The 15,584-nt window shown below is 35.8% G+C and overlaps 1 long non-coding RNA gene across 1 annotated transcript; it reads right to left on the reverse strand.

The window, feature by feature from the left end:
* Nucleotides 1-365: 365 nt before the first annotated feature.
* On the reverse strand, nt 366-2,551 carry LOC135217166 (uncharacterized). The gene is made up of 3 exons (XR_010315068.1): nt 2,346-2,551; nt 810-1,026; nt 366-527 (listed from the first exon to the last, which is right to left on the reverse strand). It is a non-coding gene; the product is annotated as an uncharacterized LOC135217166 (long non-coding RNA).
* Nucleotides 2,552-15,584: the final 13,033 nt, after the last annotated feature.

The raw sequence follows: 15,584 nt of genomic DNA on the forward strand, positions 1-15,584 counted from the left end.
TATAATGTATTATATATATATATAATATATGTTATAAATATATATATTATATATATATAATATATAGTATATAATATCTATATATATATATACATATATATCTGATGTATATATATATTATATATATAATATATATATATAATATATATATAATATAATAATTGTTTTATGTTTTAAGCCCTTGCCTTCAGAAGGGCCCAAATACATAAAGGAAAATAGTTGAAGGGAAAATGCAGAATAAATTACTTGAACTTACCTTAAAATGATTTATAGTGTTAATTTACTCTAGGGGAGGTCGCCAGAAAACTCAGCTAATTACTTTACATACATTTATTTACAGGAGGCTGCTTAATAGCCTGGGAAAGTAAATGCAACTTGTCCACATGTGGGACCAATATCATCTCTCACAAGGGGATAGTTGGCTAAAAATGCGGTTCACGTAAAAGCTGGCTTTCAAAATTGTTCATATGTCTTGCGGTAAAGCATCACTTGCGGGCGCGAAGACTTGGACACGTGACTCAGGAAATCTGGAAGAAATCCCAGATTAGACACAAAATAATCAGAGTTCTTGCACAAGTTACAGTTACTCACTTTGTCTAACACAATGGGGAGGAACTCTTAGCGTTAAATGAAACATTCAATGACTTCATTTGTCTGGATGATCACACAAGGGAAGCATGCGGCCACGAGGCAGTGAGAGGAACAAAGAAAAGTTCATTGAGAATTAGAAGTTTGAATTTTGAAAATGGGGAGTCATTACGACACTAGGAGTTAAGGAACTGGCAATATGACTGTTTCACAAGACGTACCTGGATGCCATAATCAGTGGACCTTTGTAGAAATGCGGCATCGGCTTTGTCTCAGGTCTGGGCGCGCCAGTAACGCCTTGGTAGTTGGTAGGCCTAAATGGAAGGCTAGGCTGGCTGGGACATCCGTCCGATGTCACGACTGGAAGCGACTGAGGTCGAAGGCAGGTGTGTAGCATGGTTGTTTGGGGTCAGCTTAACCCCCCAAGAGCAGGGCATCCTGGAAACAGAACATACGGCCAGCAACGGGTTCACAGGAAAAAGAAGCTCAAGACGTAGGCCTAATAAGTACCCAGTCCTTAAGGCTGAGAAGTCTTTATTTCCCCCCTTCTAACAGGAAATTCCTATCTCTGGCTGGCATGCTTTGGGTTCCCGCCTAAAATCAGCTGATATTTGGGTGAATATGGCTGCTCTTTTAGAAATAAAATACATTAAATACCGCTGGGAAGACGAGGCGGTGAATAAATGTAACAATATATATATATATATATATATATATATATATATATATATATATATATATATATATATATATATATATATATATTGTGACGAAGTGCCAAGTATCTGGTTATTACACTTACCAATTACTGAATATTACCTCACCACAGCCAGACACCTGAACCTTCATCACAGGTAAATACGACTGAATACTCTAAATGTAACAGTGATCCCTTGAACAACTTACCAGTATTACATAAAATCAGACTAGTGTATTAAAACAGGTGTGAGGTAATCTTATATGTAATTAAATTAATCAAAGGGCATCACTCCATCAACAACTTTAAAAGTCTAAGTATTTCCTTGATTTCAAAAGTCTAAGTACTTCCCTGGTTCTAGCTCACCTCAATTAAATTGAAGGAAAATAGCTCAGTTACCACTCTATGTTTCTACCTAAACAAAATTAAATATACTGGTAAAAAAGAACACTTATAGAAATTTTAAATACAAAAATTTATTACCAAACTCAAAATTTATAAGTGAAATTCAGGGAAATTCACTGTTACTTGAAAACAACACAAAGTTTAATTAATTCTTGAATTAATTATTAAGCAAAATCAAATCAAAATTGATTTATCAAAAAAATCAAATTCAAAAGTGTTAGGTAATAACTAAAATTTGGATATTAATTCACAAGTGCTAAATAACACTAAAACTGGAAAAGAATTCTAAGTAAATGCAAATTAATTCACAAGTGTTAAATTCAATTAAATATGCAACAATTAAGTAATGAAAACAATTGAGTTAATCAAATTGAGAATGCAAATGAAAACAGAAAAATGTGGAAAATACCAAAATTGCAAAAGAAAGCTTTAATCACTTAATATAAAAAAAACACACTTCAATAAGAAAATTGATAAATGTACAAAAATCACTTCAATAAGAAAAATGGATAAATGCACAAAAAAATCACTTCAAAAGAAACAAACACAAAACATAAAAATTTTCAATGTGTAAAAATTGAAATTGTCCCACCAAACTACTGTACATATGTTTATTATTTTGTTGCTAGTGAAAAACCTTGTAATAGCACATTACCTTGGTACCAATTTTCTGCTGCAGTTACTTCCACACAATATCTAGAAAAAAAGGGTGCCGTTACACACTTGTACAATGTTTGTTCAGATTCCACAATAAACACTAATAATATTAAATAACTCATAAGAAATATCAGATCTAAAATTTATATGAGACCAACAACTATGTAAAAAATCTTTTACTTTAAACTTTATCACTGAATCTTTTACAAGAGAGAGAGAGAGAGAGAGAGAGAGAGAGAGAGAGAGAGAGACCCAAACGCAATGAGGTCTTAAAGCGGAATGATTTTCCTTAACAGTGGATTTCTTCACACAAAATGTTTTGAGGCCGAGAGACAGTTACTTTCATAGAAATTCTCTTTCAAAACAATATCTAAAGAGAAATTGGAATTACAATCGTAAATAGAATTTATTATTGCGTGTTTTAAGACAATAAAAGTATTTTACGTAATATGAAACGAATAATTATTTATATTGAAAGTAAAACTAAACAACGTCACTTCCCAAAGATGACGTATGCTTAAACAGAAGGTTCTAGAACGATCTTACGAAAAGATGATGCAATACCATAGGAATATGGTGAAATATCCATGTGACTTCTCAACAAAGACGTACACGTTTGAAACCAGTCATTTACATTGTATTCTCAACATGTTCCAAAACAGAACTCCCTTATCAGAAGTGTTGACCTGTTATGAAAACAAAACGGAAACTTGGTGACGAGCATGCCTCGCGGCTAATGTACAATGCAAAAATTTCTCTCTGTTTGTCCACATCTTAGTTATATTCTTAACTTTTAAATGAAGTTACGTGAAATCTGAACATACATTATCAGAACATACTAACTCTAAGCTGAATAAGGAATCTGAAAATATTGCAAACTATTTTACAACACTTCATACAATTACGGAGAGGATGATAGGCATTACGAAAGTAACAACATATAAGAATATATATAAATATATATATATATATATACACACACACACACACACACACACACACACACACATATACAGTTACGAAGAGGGATATGCATTACGAAAGTAACAACATATAAGAATTTATATATATATATATATATATATATATATATATATATATATATATATAGATATATATATATATATATATATATATATATATATAATATAATATATATATATTATATATATATATATATATGGTGAGGGTATCGTCCGCATGCCCATATTGCTCAACCACAGTTACTTCAGCACCCTGATAATATAAAGATGGCACTTAGGCCAAAGTAACAAAAAGTGAGAGGCCTCTTGTGAGGGAACGAGACCAATAGCTTCCCGTTGCTGGAAAGACTGACTTGCAAAGGATCGAGAGAATCTTCATCGATTTCCCGAGTTGCATGCCTATCTTTAGCAACTACTAAACGAGGCTGTCTTTAGAGATTTAGTAGCCAAGGATATCTCTAGTGACTCGATTAGCAAGATCATCTTGAACTTCACAATCAGAAACGATCATCTTTCTGTAACTCAGTTACCAGGGTTATTTTAAAGGGCCAGTTAGTTATTCATTAACCAAAACCATCTTGAAAACTAAACTAGCGAGGTTATCTTTAACGACTCTGTGACAAGAGTAGTTTTTGTGACTCAGACCGTCAAGTCTAGCTTTTGAAACATCTAAAAAGTCTCTATTTGAAAATTCTCTCACCTTGCCTCTTATCTTATGCGAACCATGAAGCAATTCCTGGTGACTCAGATAGCAAGACTTTATTCGGTTATTTAGTTAGAAAGTCTATAACTCACTCTATAAATTCAACATAGCAGTTCAGTTAGAAAAAGTTCTTCGACAGGCTAATTTGTGCCACAAACTTTAGCAGTTCAATTAGAAAATTAACAAATTGTTCTGTAACTCAGTTAAGAATATTATTAGTAACTATGTAGTAAGAGATTTACAACACAGGAGTTAGCACTGTCTTCAGCAAGACACTAATATATATCAGAATCAAGTATCGGGGAAATGTGAAAACTCGCTCGTTATTTTGTAACACCAGAAAACCTCAATAATTAATCAATCACTCGATGAGATTATCATTTATGGTTACTTTCCCTTCCCAGGAATCTGCCCTTTTAACAATCAAGAGAACATTGCATCCGTGCAAAGGTGAATAGGTATATCGTAACTTGTTTTTCTTATTATTTAAATCTGTGTTTTACTAATTTCACTTTACATTGCATACTATTCTTTCTTCATATATGGACATTCTGCTCCGAGGAAGCGTGCTCAATGCTCAACTGGTCAAATCCTTCTTGGCCGTTTTCCAAACGCAACTTTTTTTAAAGAGAAAACGCCATCTGTATCTTTATGCTTTTCTGTTTAACACTGGTAGTCTACGGGTCACAGCTCTTCCATAAATGGTCCCTATATATATGCATACAGAATGAAGGTACCTGGGTCAGAGCTCCTGGGCGTTACGTAACGTCACTGGAGTTGCTAGTTGCCTCCGTTACTTTTCACGGGTTGAATAATAATGATAATAGCTTTGCCAAAGACACATCTGTGGGGTTTTTCATGTTCGGAGATACTTACATCCACAAATCTACACTAACGCACATAGTAACGCTGCTTGCAAAATACAATAAGCATACCTCTTTTGTTCCTTCATATTGATCTAACATTTCGCCTATTTTTACTCATTTATTTTGATAAACTCTGACGCCACTAAACACTAGTAATACATTCCAATAAGAAAAAACTATTCATCCTAGCATGTAGCCATGATGCAGCAGAATGTCATTATTAGCTCTTAAAATGCCTTCGCAATAGCATGAAATGTGTCTAACGCAAATCGTACGTTGAGAAGCCTAGACTTCCTGGCAGGCAGACCTCTTTTGCCCCTTCACAGCTGCTTTATGAGTTTGATGATTTGCTCAATCCCGGAATGATATAAAGACTTGAAAATAGCCTGCCGGTTTTCAGCTCTTTTATCTCTGAAGACAAAATAACAAGACTGAAAATATTCGTAGATGGTCTCATTTATTTCCGTTTATATTTATTCTGTTTTCCTTTGGGTACGAATAAGGCCACTTTGATTTCTTGTTTCTAAAAAAGTTATAAAGTAAACTGGTAGTGTTCCACAATGCGTTGCACGGTTTGTATTTTCTGTAAAACCTTTGTTCATGAAACAGGCGGTGGGTGGGGGGGAGTCTTACGGAAACTGCAAAAGAATCAGTCAAGCGTAACCAACAATATCGTGGAAAAGAATGTTGGCGTGGTCCTCTATACAACATAGGAAACCATTGCCTTTAACCCTTATTTCAGCGTTCTTAGGGCTTATTCGAGACTTTATTGACCAATTTCGACGTAATACCGGAGGATTCTTTACATCAGAAACAAATCAACCTTTTTCTCTTCTGTAAAATTCTACGCCATCCTAAGCTCTGGTAGTATAAGAGGGCAATCCTCGGAAACGCATTTCTGAAACAGGAGATTAAAATTAAGACCCCATAAATGACATATTCTTCATTAAAGAAAAAGACTATTTTAATTTTTGTATATGCATATTACTGGATGCCTACACAAAGCTACGGAAATAAGTATATGATATGAATATGTTTTACTTACAACTTGCCCGCGGTACCTGGCTTAAGGGACCCAAAACAGACTAAAAACAGTTGAAACAAATGATCTCGAATGAAACTGCAGCCCTGATCACTGCGTATTCGGCTGTTGTTAGTCAATATACGTGTCTGGATTACCTCTGGCTATCGTAATTAGTTAACGAACCGTTTAATCCAAGATCACAAAATAAAATATTCATGTTTAGTATATCCACGTTTTATTATTTCGAAGTCATATGAATCTTTCTAACAAGTTTTTCCAAGGAAAAGAAATATTATTTCAAAAAATACAAGGCAACTTGCTGTTTATATATTTTTTTACTTTTTCAATTTATTAAATCTCCATATGGAATAAAGTAATACATCATTTCTTTATATATAATAGTTTTCCGCAATCTCACGCTAATCATTGCGTGTTTAACACGACAATGAACACATGATGATGATTCTGATTTGAGGTGACAACATGTTAAGGTGTTCCAAAAACTTTTCATAAAAACTCAAAATAGGTAATTTGGGTAAAATGCATAGATTTATTGGAATATTCCATTCTAATGATGAATGCATGGAGTCGAATCAACCTTAGTATGTTTCTAGTCTTGGAAAGATTCAACACGCCAGACTGTTCTTATCACAAACACCTTGTGACAGAAGCTGGGTAACAAACCTTATGTGGATACAGCTGAATTAACTGATGCTGAGTTATATCTGACGAGAAATGCTTGGTAGCTTGATTTTATGCAATGGTTAGTACTAGGTCAGATATAAGTAATTTTGTTATTATGGTTTCTCAGTTCATGTCGAAACCTATCCAATAAGATTTAAATACAGTTTAACATGGTTTGAGATACCTGCAAGGAACTGTTATTCATTGTCTTAGATATTTTAGGTTGATATACCTATTTCTCTATGGGCCAGTTAACATTGAGACTGTTTTTGTATTTTTTTATTTTTTATTGTAAAATAATGGTGTATATATATATATATATAATATATATATATATATATATATGATATATATATATATATATATATCTTAACCCCCTCTATCAAAAATACACAAGCTTCCCTGTCAGTAGCGGCCGGCAAGCATTGTCAACTAGGCTAATGAGTTTACATAAATACAAAATATGCTATTTTATTTCCCAACCAGTTGAACATAAAATGGAACAAAATGATAAATAAGTCATTTTATTTAGAAAACCAATCTGACTCACAAGAACTGTAAATTATCATTCCCACTCTCCTGAATCAGTCTAAGCATATATATATCTATATATATATATACTAATATATATATATATATATATATATATATAATATATATATATATATATATATATATATATCTTAACCCCCTCTATCAAAAATACACAAGCGGCAACTCTTCCCTGTCAGTAGCGGCCGGCAAGCATTGTCAACTAGGCTAATGAGTTCACATAAATACAAAAATATGCTATTTATTTCCCAAACCAGTTGAACATAAAATGGAACAAAATGATAAATAAGTCATATTTAGAAAACCAAGTCTGACTCACAAGAACTGTAAATTATCATTCCACTCTCCTGAATCAGTCTAAGTAATCACCCCCCAAAAAATCTCAAATTGTCAATTGCTACATTTCAATAGTCAAACTTAGAGAATCCCATTTCTAGAATAATGACATGGGACCCATCTGAAACAAAGAGACATATCCATTATATTCCCCACTACACATTGTTAAATAAATATATACACTTCACACTTCTCTCTTTTCAAAGGCAACTGTTTCTAAGTCATTTAAATATGTGTCATACCTCTAATGGGTCTTGCCTCAGCACCTGATGTCCTCTGAACTGCCTTCCTCCCTATCTCAAAGGAATGTGTGCTTTTCTCTTAAGTGTCTCGAGTGGCTGGACCTGTCATGCATGTACAAACGGATGTACACATCCACCACACCCTAAAATCGCCCATGGCTACAGTTCAAACGGCCATCAACCCCAAAATGCACACACATCAAATTCCTTCGCTTCCAAGAAGGCTATCTCTAGGTGCTCTCTGTCTCCAAGCCAGAAAAGCTGACACGTAATTCACTACTAACACATCAATTTATTCCTTTAATATATACACAAAATTACATATAATCAGTCAATAGTTCTAACATTTGGCAAATTTTATGATCATATTTGTACACAAAAGAATTTTAATGACATTCAAGTACTACAATTATGTACAAAATCATCACAACAAATGATAACACAAGGTACACGAAAAGTAGCAATATATACACAAAACACAAAGGTCGTTTACATCGTAAGAACTCTTGTCAAAGAATACAAAAATAGAACTATAAATAATGCCGCGGCAGTTTTTTTTTTTTCTGCATGGGCGTTTTCCCATATTTTGACCGAGTACTATGTAGACCTCTGAAAAAGCGGGATGCCATACTTTTAAAAACTAACCATAGAATCTTATATTTTACTATGTAGCTGAACCATCGATTGTTAGTTATTATCATCAATCTGACAACATGGGCGTCCGCAGCAGGGCAAGGAGGGGCATTTGGCCCCCCTGGAATTTCTGGAAAATATAAAATTTCATGGAAAATGCAAAATGAATAAAATAGAATGAACATTCCTGTTTATTCAGTTTTCTATTATTCAAATTTCCATGATTACCGGTTTACTACTGTTGTTGGAACAGGAATTGGAGTCGTTGGGGATCTCTTCCAAACTTGTCAATAACCCTGTGACTCTGGGTCCCATACCATCGTTTTCCAGGAAATCTAATGTGTGTTCTGTCTGGCTTGTTACTCTAGTGATTTGTGAAACATAAACTCGAAAAGAATTTTTCCGCCGTAATTCACGTATGTTAATTGTTAAATAATTTTTCCGTAAAAAATCATTAAAATTCTCCACAGGAGATGATGTAGTTGAGCTTCTCTGTTAGATAAAAATAAAAAGTGCCACCATTTGGCATCTAAATAATTCTGGAAACAATTTTTCTTTTTTCGATAAAGGGGAGGGGGATACCCCTCCACGACACAGATCTCATAGTCATTGCCCCCGCCCCCCTGGCATCGTTTTCTGCGGACGCCCCATGTCTTGCAATTCTTTTCACCAGTGTTAAATCCTATATCAAGCCACGTAAGCTCAAGACCTTTGTCCATGGAAGTGTAGCTGACCATCTCATCAAATTATCATACCAATGAATGGAAATTTCTTTTTTGCTCTCAATACATTTATCACCGCGCTTGGTACTGTATGTACATTTATTCATTAGTATCGGGTCCGATTTCAGCTGGTTGTCCCACTAATTAACTAAGTGCATTTGAGTCGTCACAACCAATACCCAAACCACATTTCAACTGTAACTTAAACAGATGTAATTTTAAAAAATTCCAAGAGGATGACTTTCATTAATTTGCTAAATTTTGAAATATGATATAGGCCTTTCACGTGTATTCACTCACACGTAAATACTGTTAAGCAGACTGGCATATCTCTACATGAAGTAATTTTACCTTCAACATCTGCAATTATATGGAAGATAAACCATTCCACATTTTGTTTACCCCTATAAGAATATTGAAGAAACAGTCAAGAACTGAAAACTAAACACTCATTATTTATTCATAAAAAAACTATTATAATACACATGCAAACGGTAGGTTACGAATGCAAAATATCCAACCTGCTATCCCATAACCTTGTTCTTTATACAAAACATATCAGTTCGCAATGTTTCATGGGTAACCCAGTACAATAAAGGATTATCGATAAAACCTAGAATAAATATTAATGAATTCAATAATTGATGTAAGTACTGATACTTAGAGAACACACGAATTCTTAAAAGTTAAACATATTAAATTGACAATAGCAAGTTCTTGGACGCTTGATAGCATCCAAAGTTGCAGATACATATCTTGCTGAGAAATTGCCTTGAAAAGTACGCTCAACTTCGGGTAGATCCAAGCATCTTCAAATGCTGCTGCAGAATCTCCCACAGAAGAAAAATGATCTTTTCTCTTCAAGAGAGCTCTAATAATTTACAAAGCAAATGAGACATAACACCAGTCTTGGTGGGGGCAGTTACAAATTAACATACAGTAGCATGTGTGGAAGTCCTCGTCTTCTTTCCCACCATTATCCCTACATTAAGGGGTCGGTTGCCTGATGCGCCTTCTCTACTGCCTTCTATCAAAGGCATCAACCTCCACCAAACCTCTTCTCTCCATATCTTCCTTCACTTTATCTCACCACCTAATTCTCTGTCTCCCTCTTGATCTTCTTCCTCTAACAGGTTCCTCTCAAGCCCTCTTCAATCCCTCCTCGTCATCCATCCTCAACACATGCCCATACATCTCAATCATGACTCTCTTATCACCTCTGTAATCTTTACTAAGCCTGCCCTTCTTCTTATTTCATATTTTCCAATCTCTTAAGCAAGTGATATTCCCATAATCCACCTCAGCATTCTCATCTGTGTTCTCTCAAGCTTAACTTCCTCTTTTCTTCTCAGAGCCAATGTTTCTGCTCCATACATTAACACTGGTCTTATCACTGTTATATATCTTGACTTTTAGCTTGATTGGCATTTTCTTATCACATACCACTCCAGCTACCTCTCTCCACTCCCCCCCCCCCCCCCCTGCAGCTTTTATCTTACTGTCAACTTCAGCCTCACATCCTCCCTCTTGGCTTAAAGTAGATTCTAATTATTTAAACTTTTGTGCCTGTTTTATAATTGAGCCTCTTCTTTCTTGTATTAGTATTCTGTCTCTATCTTCCCTACTGCTCAGCAAAACCTCTGTTTTATTGACATTCACCTTTAAGCCACCCCTTTCTAAAGATTCCTGCCCCTCTTCAACTGTTCTCTGTAGGTCGTCCTCATTTTCAGCAGTAATCACCAGATCATTGGCATACAACAATTCCCACAGCTCTTCATTCCTGATCACTTCACTCAGCATATCCATGACCAGCACAAACAAAAATGGACTTAAGCTAACCCCTGATGAAATCCAACATTAACTTCAAAGTTTTCTGTTTCCCCAACTGCTGTTATCACTTTTGTGCGGGTTCTTTTATATATCATCTCGACCAGCCTCACCAACTTTTCTGGGATTCTGGGACTTTCCTTTTCCTTAAACACCAAAGCATCAGTTCTCTTGGGATTCTGTCGTATGCTTTTTCTAGGTCTATAAATGCACAATAGAGCTCCTGGTTTCCCTCTAACCTCTTTTTCTGTAGCTGTCTTACTATGAAGATGGCATCCACCGTCCCTCTTCCTCTCATGAATCAATACTGCTGTTTCCTGATCTTTACAATCTCTCATCTCTCAAGTGCAAAAGTCCTCGTAGGTGTGCACAAACCTACATATCAACGGTGATCAACTGCCACCAAAGTCTCCTACTCGTCTCACTTTCTTCTTCAATTATAAGAACATAAAATGTAACCGGTGCTTCATGAATTGTCCATAAGGCCCGCTCTTCTTACAACCTTGCGGCTACGTCTTAAACCATTACGTGGTCACGACAATACCAGACTACAACAAATACGATCTCCAACACTGCAATTATTGATACTTAAATGCAATACCAAAATAACACTAAGGTGGCCGAGCTCTCGAGAAGTCAAGTCAATCACTACCCACCACAACCAGCCACTTTGCTCACGCCTCACCTGCAACAAAACCCTCGTCTGAAAAGAAGAAAACACACGTTGAAAGTCAAACAAGCAATTCTCCGTGATGAAAAGTAGCCTAGCTTGTTACACCAACTTACCAACCTATAAGGATTTTAATGAAAAGTGCACCATGGAAAATTTAGAAATTAAATGAATTGAAGCTTATATCTCGAATTCTTTGATCCCTAGAAATATCAGCCTAACCCTGAATGGTTCGGAAATCCGCTCCATGTCTGCACATTTTCTTGAATTTTGGTTCCTTCAGCAAGTTGCGGACTGTAGTAACAGAAAAACGACAGCTGGAAATGTTCTTGCGGCAATTATTCGACGACTCCATAATATTTCTTGACACAGGTATGATATCTTTTTACTGTAAGGATAATTAGCTTACGAAAACCGTGAGTTACGTCTTTTCCATCAATGCCCAAAAAAGGTTATTACTCACCGAAAACTTGACGCCATTTAAAGTTAATCATTTTCACTATACGTAGAAACCACTCTGGCAAAATTTTTATATTAGCACTCAGAAAATGTGCTATTCATAATCTCCAAAATCAAAATTCAGATAAACCACACACTATGCTCAAAGTCTTATTCTTAAAAAGATCCCTTTGATCTTTTAAGAATTCAGATAAAAGTTAGAGAAACCACTGAGGAACTTTCCGAATTCTGAGTCTGATTTTGAAGATTGTAAATTGCTGTATCTCTGAATGTAAATTCCTGATATCTGAGAAAATTGCAATTATTAAGCCAGTTTTAAAGGGTAATCTTGCCTATCAGGAGTTGAGTTCATATAGACCTGTATCAAATTTATCTTTTATAAAAAATCATGGAGATGTGATCATCGAACAATCAATGGCTTACCTACCTACGGCAGGTGTTTTCCTGACTGCTAGCCTGCCTACAGACAATTATATTCCACTGAGACAAAAACATATGTTCAGTGGTAAATGGCCTATTGGAACTGATGGCTACAGATAAGTGTGGTATGTTGGTGCTCTTGGATCTTAGCGCTGCCTTCGACACAGTTGTGCATGATTTACTCTTAGATGACCCCGAATCCATCTAAGACTGTTTGAAGGATAGCTCGTACTGTGTATAGATTAGAAATGCTGCGTCATTGTATGAGCCTTTGACAAGAGGAGTACCTCTGGGAAGTGTGCTTTGCCCTGTCCTACTCTGTATCTACACAAAGTTAAGCACCTCTTAGTTTTACCAGACCACTGAGCTGATTAACAGCTCTCCTAGGGCTGGCCTGGAGGATTAGATATCTTTATGTAGCTAGGAACCAATTGGTTACTTAGCAACGGGATCTACAGCTTACTGGGGGATCCGAACCACACCGATAAATTAATTTCTATCACCAGAAATAAATTCCTCTGATTTTGCTTTGGTAAAGCAAGGAATCGAATCCGGACCCTGAGATCGGTAGTCGAGCGAGTAACCACTCGTGCAACGAGGAACTCTGTATCTATACAATTAGTTTGTCTAATACACTACATGATTTTGGAGTAGAATATAAGTTATATGCCAGTGACACAATTCTATTTTATTTTTACAAACATTAAGTCACTAAGTCTACAAATTAATAATGTAGTGAAAGTTGCTGGATATCATCTCAAGAATATAGCCTTTGTGGGGAAATATCTTGAGAATTCTGTTAAGAATCTTATCATCAACTCTGTTATAAACCGTCCAGAATATTGTAACTCGGTGTGCTATAAATTACTCAATGTACAGCTCAAGAAACCTCAGAAATAAAAGGTGTTGCTCCACGGGACAGGAATGCCCCTGTCTTAATTAATTTGCACTTCCCTGTGAAATCTGGATAATATTCAAGTTATGTGTTTTGAGGGACCTATTACAGTTTATACAACCAATAAGTTGACCTGGTATTGGACTAGTTTCAGATGGTTTCAAGTTGTTAGAGCCACGTTTTTCCCCAGTCTGTGGCTCCAGACGTTCATTAGCTACAGCATCGCATTCACTAAATTAAAGGGTACCAGCAATTCCATCCAGCTCTTATGATAATATCTTCACAACCTCATTAGCTAGGTTAAAGCATATTTTACATAGGCACTGAAAGCCTTGTTGATGGATACCTCTGGAAATTCATGCCTTGATTATGGATAGCATCCCAAACCTGTGTTCATGAACAGTTCCAAAAAAATTGTTCAAGGAAGTACCACAGTTCCCACTTATGTTATTGACAAGCCTCACAAAACACTGCCCTTATTCAAGGATAGTATGAATGTCTCAGTGCCTTGGGATGATGAACAGCATCATAATCATTGTGCCGATTGTACCATTTACTCACTGTCTGTGTTCACGGATAACCTTACACGCATTTGACAGGGTTCATGGAAAATAAATTCACTGCCCATGTTCATGGATGGCATTACAAAACTATTGCCAGGATTCTTAGGTAACATAAAAAAAACTATTCCCAGTGTCCATGAGTAACACTGCAAACTCATTGCCAGTATTCAAGAGTAATTTCCATACTCATTGCTTGTGAAGTTGATTATATCTTAGTTTTACCAGACCACTGAGCTGATTAACAGTTCTAGGGCTTGCCTGAAGGATTAGATATTTTTACGTGGCCATAAACCAATTGGTTGCATAGCAACAGGACCTACAGCTTATTCTGGGATCTGAACCACGTTAAGAAAAGACTTTCTATCACCAGAAATAAATTCCTCTGATTCCGCGTTGGCTGAGCAGAGAATCTAACCCGGACCCTGAGATCGGTAGTCAAGAACATAACTGACTCGTCCAACGAGGAACTAATTAATATTAAACTTATTGTCTGTGTTTAGGAATAACAAATTCATTCATTGTTTGTGTACAAATAGTAACTGTTCATAGAGAAAACTCATTCCTTATGTTCATAGAGGAACTCACTGTGTTCATAGAACAAACTCATTGCCCATAGTCATAGAGTAACAAACTCATTGTCTGTGTTCAAAAAGTAACAATCTTATTGCCTGTGTTCATAGAACAAACACATTGCCTGTATTCATAGAGTGAAAAACTCTGTGGTTATAGAGTAACACACTCATTGCCTGTAGTCATAAAGCAACAAACTCATTGCCTGTAGTCGTAGAACAACAAACTCATTGCCTGTAGTCATAGAGCAACAAACTCATTGCCTGTAATCGTAGAACAACAACTCATTGCCTATAGTCATAGAACAACAAACTCATTGCCTGTAGTCATAGAGCAACAATTCAACAAACTCATTGCCTGTAGTCGTAGAGCAACAAACTCATTGCCTGTAGTCGTAGAACAACAAACTCATTGCCTGTAGTCGTTCTTTAGAAAACAAACACTCATTGCCTGGAGGTTCGTAGAACAACAAACTCATTGCCTGTAATCGTAGAACAACAAACTCATTGCCTGTAGTCGTAGAACAACAAACTCATTGCCTGTAGTCGTAGAGCAACAAACTCATTGCCTGTAGTCGTAGAGCAACAAACTCATTGCCTGTAGTCGTAGAACAACAAACTCATTGCCTGTAGTCGTAGAGCAACAAACTCATTGCCTGTAGTCATAAGTGTGCTTAAATAAATAGTGCGTTGGCCTGTAGGTCATAGAGCAAACCAAAGACTCATTTGCCTGTAGTCATAGAATTAACAAAAAACTCATTATGTCCGTTCGTGTGTGATAGTGATGCAACCAAAAGATCCATTGCCTCTAGTCGTAGAGTAACAAACTCATTGCTTGTGTTCAGAGTGTAACATACAAACTCCATGTTATTATATAGCATCATAAATACACTGCTTAAGCTATGAGTAACCTAACAGAATAAAAACTAATCAACATACCTGAAAAACTTTACTACGCCTTACTCAAACAGATATTCCAATTATTCAATGCAAAAAAAAATCCATGACTTTAAGTTCCATACTGTCAATTTAAAAAAATACTTTCGTGCTGTCTGTTAACTGGAGCTGAAAGTTCCTAGCAATGAGTTA

This window comes from Macrobrachium nipponense, chromosome 7 (assembly GCF_015104395.2).
Source record: "Macrobrachium nipponense isolate FS-2020 chromosome 7, ASM1510439v2, whole genome shotgun sequence".
In the NCBI taxonomy this organism is placed as follows: domain Eukaryota; kingdom Metazoa; phylum Arthropoda; class Malacostraca; order Decapoda; family Palaemonidae; genus Macrobrachium; species Macrobrachium nipponense.